This window comes from Camelus bactrianus, chromosome 3, assembly GCF_048773025.1.
Source record: "Camelus bactrianus isolate YW-2024 breed Bactrian camel chromosome 3, ASM4877302v1, whole genome shotgun sequence".
Taxonomy (NCBI): Eukaryota; Metazoa; Chordata; class Mammalia; order Artiodactyla; family Camelidae; genus Camelus; species Camelus bactrianus.
Genome location: NC_133541.1, coordinates 164,098,399 through 164,107,471, shown reverse-complemented (window position 1 = coordinate 164,107,471; position 9,073 = coordinate 164,098,399).

Below are 9,073 nucleotides of genomic sequence, written 5' to 3'. Positions count from 1 at the left end.
TGTATGTATGGCCAGTTGACTGTTTTTGCGGTCCTATAGGAATCTTCCTGCCCCTGTCTATTGAACAATGGGAGTCATCTTCCAAGTGCCCTGACACCAGACACCACGGTGGGTGAAGGAATGCGGGTGGGGTGGGGGTGGGTGGGGGAGGTCATCCAGGGAGCTGGGAGAAACCGAGCACGTCCGTGGGTCGGTGGGTCGGCCTGTCGGATGGTCGCCATGCTGGGTTTCCCCTAACCCAGGCCATTTGCCGAATGGACAGAACAGACTGGGGCCACGTGTGCCACCCACCCTCTTTCCGGAGGCTGTGGTCCACTGTGTTTGCATGAAAGTCAGTGAAGGAGGCATCTCCTCGGGACTCGGTTCCGTCCCTTTCACGAGAGCCTCCACTTTGGATGACAGCCAGCCAGCCAGCCAGCCAGCCCTCGATGCCAGGGCAGTAGACGACTGCCAGGAATATCCCATCCTTTCTGGAACCCTGAGTGTACCCACCTGTACAGACACAAGGCTGAAGAATACATGACGTTCCTTCCTAGTTGACAGCACTCCCCATGTCACTGAAACAGTGTCCAGTACGCTGACGTCATCTCCTCCCTCTCCCACACCCCCGCACGCGCACAAACACGCGCGCGCAGCGCGCGCACACACACACACACACTCTGTCTGTCTGTCTGTCTGTCTGTCTGTCTGTCTGTCTGTCTGTCTGTCTTCTAAGGATGGAGAAGAGTTTGCTGAGCTATTTCGGGTGCCCTCTCATCCTAGTTCCTATCTCCAAGTTGGTTCAAAGTCCAAAAGGCGGTCAAGCACTTAATCAGATAGGTCCCTCGTAAAGAATGCCTCCCACATCACGACGACAGGCTTCTTAGGCCAGCCGAGAAGCTCCTTCAGTTCTGCGCCCATCTTGGCTCTAAGTTGATATCAGTCTGTTACGGAAATGACAGGCCAGCCAAGAAACAAGCACCACTCTGAGGGTTGGAGTACTCAGATTTATTACGCCGGCGGGCTCAGAGGGGCTTCTGCTCCGAAGCTCTGAGCACCTCCAAGACGTGCACATGAGGTTTCATAGGGTTAATTACAAATATGGGTCTATTCGCCAATAAGACTCAAACAACAAAAAGCAAAGGATCAGTACACTGGAGCTTATCAATTTGGAACAGATCACGTTACTGACACTTGTTGAGCTTGGATTTACGAGTTAGCTTGTTAGCCCAGTAAACTGACACTAAACTTCAGATTTACGAGTTAGCCCAGCAGAACTTAGATCAGTAAACGGACACTTATCACACTTAGATTTGTGACTTTAGCTTGTTAGCCCAGCTGGGCTTTTCCTTTACAAGTCCTCCAGGATCCAAGAAAGCCACGTTGGAAAACAAGTGGTGATTCTGATGGGACAGGAGATCAGTCATTTGGGGGCGAAGGGTGGGGTAGGGAGACATACCAGCCTGTCTGTCTGTTTTCACCCAGTGTGGGAGCCGTCCCAAAGAGATAACTCGAGAAGAGAGAAACAGGGAGTTGACAAAGAACACGTGCAGTGTCGTGCCCTCCCCCCCCCACCCCAGGAGAAGGCCAAGCCAGAAGTCCCTCCGGATGGCGGGCTCCGGACTCCAGCTTCCAGGGGAAGCGATTTTTTTTTTCCTCCCCATTTCAGGCCCGGAAGAAGAGGGAGAGGCAGAGTGTCCTTCTCGGGCATCCGCTGTTTCTGAAGCACGCTTGTTGCCAAAAGATCGGCCCCCATCCCCGACGAGCCCAAGAATCCAGAGACAAGGTCTTGGAGCTTAGAAGCAAAGAGGCCATTTTATCACTCTGCCGGGCAAAGGGGATTCACAGCAGGCTAGCGTCTTCAAAACTGTGTACCCACCTTGGGGATGGAGTGGGTGGGGTGGTTCTAGAGCCATAGCTCAAACAATCGGGCATCGATCACCATCCACAGAATCGTTTTCTCATCAGAAGACTCAGAATGGTGTCACGATGCCTCCAGGTGACCCATTCTATAGAGGCTGGTGGTTAGATCTCGTTATCTCATAAGCACTCAAGGTGTGGCCTTCTTGGTCACTCAGGCTATTTTGTCAGGTCATTAGTCCCGTGACCGACCTTCTCCTCGGAGAAAGACTCAGAGACCCAGCATGATGATGACTTTCAATGAGTGAAATACAGTAGAAACAGTAAGATCGAGAGCTTCCAGTTTCAACAACAGGCCTGGAACCGTGAGCAGCAACCAGTCAGTCAGGACAGTTGACCGTTTTCAGGGCGAGCATAAGAAACCGAATGACACCCCCCCCAGCAAATGAATGAGTGAATGAATGAATGAATGAATGACCTAATGATCCTCCCCTCCCCCCCCGCCAAAAAAAGAAGAAGCAATCCGTTAGCCTAATTCCGGCCATTTTATTCATCCTCCTTCACCCTGAAGCCCCAGTCACCCACGTGCCACAGTGGTCTGTTTTCTGGTTTCCTCCACCCCCCCACCCCCCACCAACCACCACCCCGCCAACATCCCCCCATGCCCAACCACCGCCCCAAGTGTGGGACTGGACGGGGGTGCAGGGGGCTGAGGGGGCGGCAATGGCGGCTTGAGGTGAGGGTGGGGAGTGTTCCGCCCAGATCGTATAGGAAGCTCAAACACAGCTGCAGTACGAGACAAGATGGTAGATTTCTGTGAGTCCTCCCTCCTCTTAAAATCCGTCCTAAGGAGGAGACAGACAGAAAGAGAAACATCACCCTCACTCCCAACGCCTCCTGCGCCCTCGATGTGCCCCAAAACAACAACAAGAAAAACAAAAACAAACACGACCACAAATAAGTCGCTATCCCTGGGGAAGAAGGATTCGATGGCATGGGGATATCATTCTAAAATTCATTCCCTCTTCATCACATTTCATGGAAACCGATTGCAATCTATGAGGCCCTGTGAAGGTAGGGGTTGGGGGGGTAGGGAGGAGGGAGGGAAGTGAAGGGGGGGGAGAGGGAGAGAGGGAGGGGGAGAGAGAGAGAGAGAGAGAGAGAGAGAGAGAGAGAAAGAGCAGAGGAGAGGAGGGATAAAAGGGGAGAGGACAGGAAAGGAGAGGAGGGAAAAGAGGGGAGGGGAGGGGAAATGAGAAGAGGCGAGGGGAGAGGAGAAGAGGGAGAGGAGAGGAGTGGAGGGGAGAAGAGAGGAGTGGAGGGGTGAGGGGGAAGGGGGGAGAACAGGGAAGAGGAGAGGAGGGGAGAGGAGAGGAAAGAGAGACAAGGGAGACAGACAGACACGCATGCGCGCGCGCGCACACACACACACAGAGAATAGCGAAATGGAGAGAGAGGCAGAGAGAGAGAGAGAGAGAGAGAGAGAGAGAGAGAGAGAGAGAGAGAGAGACAGACAGACAGACAGACAGACAGACAGACAGACAGACAGACACGGATCTAGGTCAGGGATACTACACATGGGTATTCTTCTGAGTGATTTTATGTGTTTTCTCAATCGCCACCTCTATGGAGATAAAAATCGCTCCCATAAGATGAAGGGAGTCCTTCTGCCACCGCCCACGGCCCCGCCCACCAGCACCGCTTGTGTTTGTCAGGGATTCCAAGCCAAAGCACGTGGAGGAGCGGGAGAGCTTCCTGGCAGCCCAAGGAGGAGGAAAGTCCGGCAGCATGAGAGAGGTGGTTGGCACGGGGAAGCTGGAGGCCGGCTGACGAGAAGATGGGTGAGGGGGCAGGGAGGAGGGTTTCCCAAGTTGGAGAGCCAAGACGAGGGAGGGGAGCTGTCGGTGGCTGCGTTCTGACCCCGACCCCAACCCTGACTGGAGCGGATCCCTGAAAGGAGGCGGTTCGGGCTCTCTGGCCGAGAACGCCCCTCTCTTCCTCTTTGTGCAGAAACACCTTCCGCAGACCGAGAAAGTCCATCCCGAGACCCTCGTCGGAAGAGTCCTTTCCAGACCCATCACGATCCTCCTGGGCCAAGGGGTCCAGGGGATGGGGCGGGGCCTCCATTCGATCCGTCTTCCGTCCGTCCGTCCATCCACAAGATCTTGAACATCCATGTAGGATTCTGGATGGTAGCAGTTTTCCAGGATCCTCCAAATCCTTGTAAGTCCTCTCCTGGCAGATTCGACCCCTAGGTCGTACCGCGCAGCACAGGGCACTAGATTCAGTCCCTCGGGACGAGGGTTCCTGAAAAAGACCAGGAAAAAGAAGAACAGAATCACTATGGTGTGCACCAGCCAGAAACCAGCACCACCTTGTCACTCTAACAGACTTGCAAAAGGCGGGGTAGGGAGAGAAAGTCATAGGATGGCTACCATCCCTCCCACCCCCACCCCACACGCCAAGCCCCAGACCATCGTCATCCCTGCTCCCCCTCCCCTCCCCTTTCCTCTCCCTTCCCCCTCCCCCTCCCCCTCCCCTCCATCGACGCCCGCCTCCCGCTTGTACCCCACTCCTCTGAACCCAGCACCACCCACCCCAGCCTGGACGGGCTCGGCTCAGATCGGCTCGGCTCGGCTCGGCCCGGCCCGTCCGTCCGGTCGACTTCTTCGCAGGGTCTAAAATAGCGCCCGGCCGACAGGCAGGTGGCACATGGCACATGGCAGGGGAGCGAGCGGGACGGTTCGGGATCTCTGGGTGGCAGGGACACGCGGCCGGACAACCAGGAGCACGGACGGCCTGGCGTGCGTTTCTCCGCTCGGGGGGGCCTCGACCAGAGACCGTGGTACGGGGAACGGGGACACACACACACCACACACACACCACACACACACACCACACACACCACACAGACACAGACACACAGACACACAGACACACAGACACACAGACACACACACCCACCCCTTCACCCCCACCCCCAAACCTCTGACAGCTTTCGTTTGTTTTCGGCCGACCGTCCCTCGATGAGGTACGAGTGCCTTGGCTGGGGCTGGGGGGGGGGGTGGAGTTCCTCCCTCCACAACGACCCCCCACACGGGCTCTGTTCTGGTCACCCGAGTCCTCTTCCAAGTCAGACCACAGGCCTCCATCACCCGGCGCGAGCACTCGGGGAAACAGTCACCATCCTCATCGCTCCGCTCCACCTCTACACGTGAAGAACTGTTCCCAGCCCACGCCACTCCACCCCACCCCACGCCCCGATGCCACCCACCGCAGTGGAGAGAAACGAGACGAATCCACAGACGTGCATCAATCCGATGAAGAAAACGACGGCCCTATTCCAAGGAAGCATAGATATCTAGGTAGGAGATTCATCGAGTACTATGGAGGCGGTGGGAAAGGGGGGGGTTGCGGTGGGGAGGGTCTAGAGATCAGGCAGTACAGCCCATGCTTAGCATGCAAAAAATAAAGGTCCAGGGTTCAATCCCCAGCACCTACTCTTCAAAAATAACCCGAGAAGAAGCAAGACGGCGGAGTAGAAGGACGCTCGTAGCTCACCCTCTCCCACAAATACACCAAAACTCACATCGACGGACCCACTCGGCCAATCAGACCACCTGCGGAACTCCGACAGAACACCGCCCTCTTCGAAAGACAAAGACGCCCAAAATCTGGTAGGAGAAAAGGAGAAAAGAAAGAGTCAAAAGCAAAACAGTGCGGGAGGGCCCGGCAGAGGAGGAATAGGGCTCGTTCGCCAGACCTCCCCGTCTCCAACGGAGAGGCCGACGGGACGGTGGGGGAGCCTCCGAGTCTCAGATCTGCCCGGAGCGCCCCTTGACCGACCGACCCAAGTGAAACGGGCACAGAGGGTCCCCGCGACACCCAGCCCGAGTCGCAGGCCGGCAGCCGGGGGCCGGGACAGGCCGCACGAGCCGGGCAGAGGACCGTGGCGGCGGCACCACGCGCCGTGGCCGGGAGGGGATACAGAGCAGAACAACCCGCCCCCCCAACCCGTCCATTACGGGGAAAGAAAGGCAAAGCAACACGGCCGGTGTGCCCTGGGGAGAGGGGCGCCGTAGCCTCCATCTCCTCAGACCCGCGGCGCCATCACCGGCCCTTCTCGCGAGAAGAGAGGCGGGGCGCAGCCACAGCCGCCATAGCCCCTGGCGCGCGGCGCGCAGCGCGCGGGCGGGGGCGGGAGCGGGGGCGGGGCCGAGACTCGAATCCGCACCCGGGGGCTCTGCAACCTCCTAGGCAGGACTGAGACTCGTTTTCAGCCTGAGGCAGATATTATATATCTGCCCCGGTACCTCAGAGAACTCGCGCCACCAAGACTAAGAAGGAGCCGAGTTTTGGAATGCAGCAGGGGCGGGGCGGTTCCACCGTCTTCCCCGAGCCCACCTACGGAGAGGAGCGCCGACCCGAGGCGGAGCACACAGCCGCACAGAGCAGCGGAGCGACCGGCGCCGGGAGAGGGCAGGCGGCCAGCCACCCTCCCTCCTTCCCGGCAGGAACGCAGCATCCGACCGCGGTGCCAGGAGGGGGCGCGATCTACTTGCCCACAGGCACCGAGGGCAGCACAGACGAGGGCGCCGACAGAGGGCCCGCGGAAACAGCAAGCTGAGTTCACGAAACAGGGCGACGACAGAAAGACTTCTCGGTGAAACCGTTAAGAGCGCACCGTCTCCAGGAGAACACATCCTTTTATTTTTTTTTTTTTTCCCTCTTTTTTTTTTTTCTTTTCCTTTTTCTTTTTTAATCTCTTTTACATCGGTTTTACCTTCTGTTACCTTTTTAACCTTTACTTTTGAACAGTCGTATACGTTTACGGTTTTAATCCCTTTTAAATGTTTCATTTCAAGTCTTTTCATTATTATTATTTTTAAACATCCACCCCCTTCCCTTTTTCATTCTCTTGGTTTTGATCTCCTGTTACTGGTTATTCACAGGTTTCAAATATTGTTTCTCGGTTTTTTTCCTCCTTTTTATTAAGGTTATTAAAAGACGTCTCAACTCGATCGCTATTCTGCTTCCACTTACTCTTCTATTCATGATTACACACTGTCTTCAAACCTTTTCTTTCTCCCGTCTTTTAAAATCCTCTGTTTTATCTTTTGTTAAAATCTGTTCTATTTCCGATTACCTTTTAAAAATTTACTTTTGAAACAATTGTATATTATTTTCTGATCTTTTCTATTTGTTTTTAAAGGCTTTTAGAAGACGTCTCAGCTCAATTGCTATTCTGCTTCAACTTGCTCTTCTATTATTGATCGTACACTGTTTTCAAACCTTTTTTTCTCCATTCTTTTAACATCCTGCCCCCACCCCCTCTCTCCCTCTCCCCCTCTGTCTCTGTCTCTGTCTCTCTCTCTCTCCCCCTATCCCCCTCTCTCTTTTAAAGTTTTATGCCTGCCTAGGCTTTCGATAAATACATAAACTCCTTAAGGACACCAATAGATAACTGATACTCCTTAAGCCACAGTGCCAGAGAGATAGGAGCATTATGAAGAAGCAGAGGAACCACTCCCAATTAAAAGAGCCAGAGAAATTCCCTGAAAGCACGATCCATGAAATAGACGTGGATGGCCCGCTCGATCAAGATTTCCAAAAAGGAGTGATCCAAGTCCTGAAGGAACTCCAAGAGATAGTGTTGAGAGATATACTATACGTCAAAAACGAAATCGAAGCTATAAAGAAGAGTCAAGGAGAACTGGTCCACTCATTGGCTGAAATGAGAACTGGTCTAAAGGCTGTCCAAAGCAGGCTAGATCACGCAGAGGAACGAATAAGTGGCCTAGAAGGCAGGACAACAGAAAGAACCCAATCAGAACAGCTGAGAGAAAAACCAATAAAGAACAACGAAAACCATCTTAGGGACCTAAGGGACCCTCGAAAGCGTGCCCATCTACGCACAATAGGGGTTCCAGAAGGGGAAGAAAGAACCAAGGGGACCGAAAAGATATTCGAAGAAAGCATGACTGAAAATTTCCCAAATCTAAAGAAGGAATCAGATATCCAAGTCCAGGAGGCTCAGAGGGTACCCAACAGAAAGAACTCAAACAGGCCCACACCAAGACATAGGCTAATCAAGATGGCCAGAGTCAAGGATAAAGCAATGATCCTAAACGCCTTTAGGCAAGAGAAAAACAGAGTGAGTTTCAAGGGAACCCCCATAAGGCTCTCAGCGGATTTCTCTACACAAACACTACAGGCCAGAAGGGAGTGGCAAGATCTATTGAAATTCTTGAATGAAAAACAAAACAAAACAAAACAAAACAAAACAGACAAAAAGAAGCAGCCTAGGATACTCTATCCAGCAAAGCTATCCTTTAGAATAGAAGGGGAGGTAAAGAACTTCACAGACAAGCAAAAACGAAAAGAGTTTAGCAACACTGAACCCATGCTAAAAGAAACATCAACAGGTCTACTCTAAATAGAGAAGAAGGAGGATGGTACAAAAATGAGACCACTCATCACCGGAAAGGTGATCACTACCATTCATTCCAAACGGAATAAACACAAAATTGTAAAAAGAAGACATCTAAACCATTAAGAGTGGCAGAGGGAAGCAAGAAAATAATAGAGACTTTTTTTTCCCCCCCTTCTCCTTCCTTTCTTTCTCTTTTAGATGGGTTTGAGATTCTATTACTATCTGTTTCATACAAACAGTTATAGCCATAGGTGAATAGACTTCCAAACAGGGTCAACCGAACTCCAAAACGTACAAGTGAGTCACAGAAGCCAACTAAAGGCTAACTAAAGGCGGGGGGGGGGGGGGGGGAAGCATGGAGATGAAACAACATGCTATCGAAAAGCCAATGGGTGAATGATGAAATCAAAGTTGAAATAAACAAAAAACCCAGCAACAACAACAGCAACAGCAACAGCAACAGCAACAACAACAACAGCAACAGCAACAACAACAACAGCAAAGAGAACCTTGATACAAATGAAAATGAAAACCCAACCACCCAAAACTTATGGGACGCAGCCAAGGCTGCACTAAGGGGGAACTTTATAGCGATACAGGCCTTCCTCAAAAATGAAGAATGATCTCAAAGAAACAATCGAACCCACCAGCTGAAAGAACTAAAAAAAAGAAGAGCAGAAACACCCAAAAGTTAGCAGAAGGAAGGAAATCCTAAAGATCAGGAAATCAATAGAGTAGAGGTTAAAATAAAAAGAGAGAAGAAAGAAAGAAAGAAAGAAAGAAAGAAAGAAAGAAAGAAAG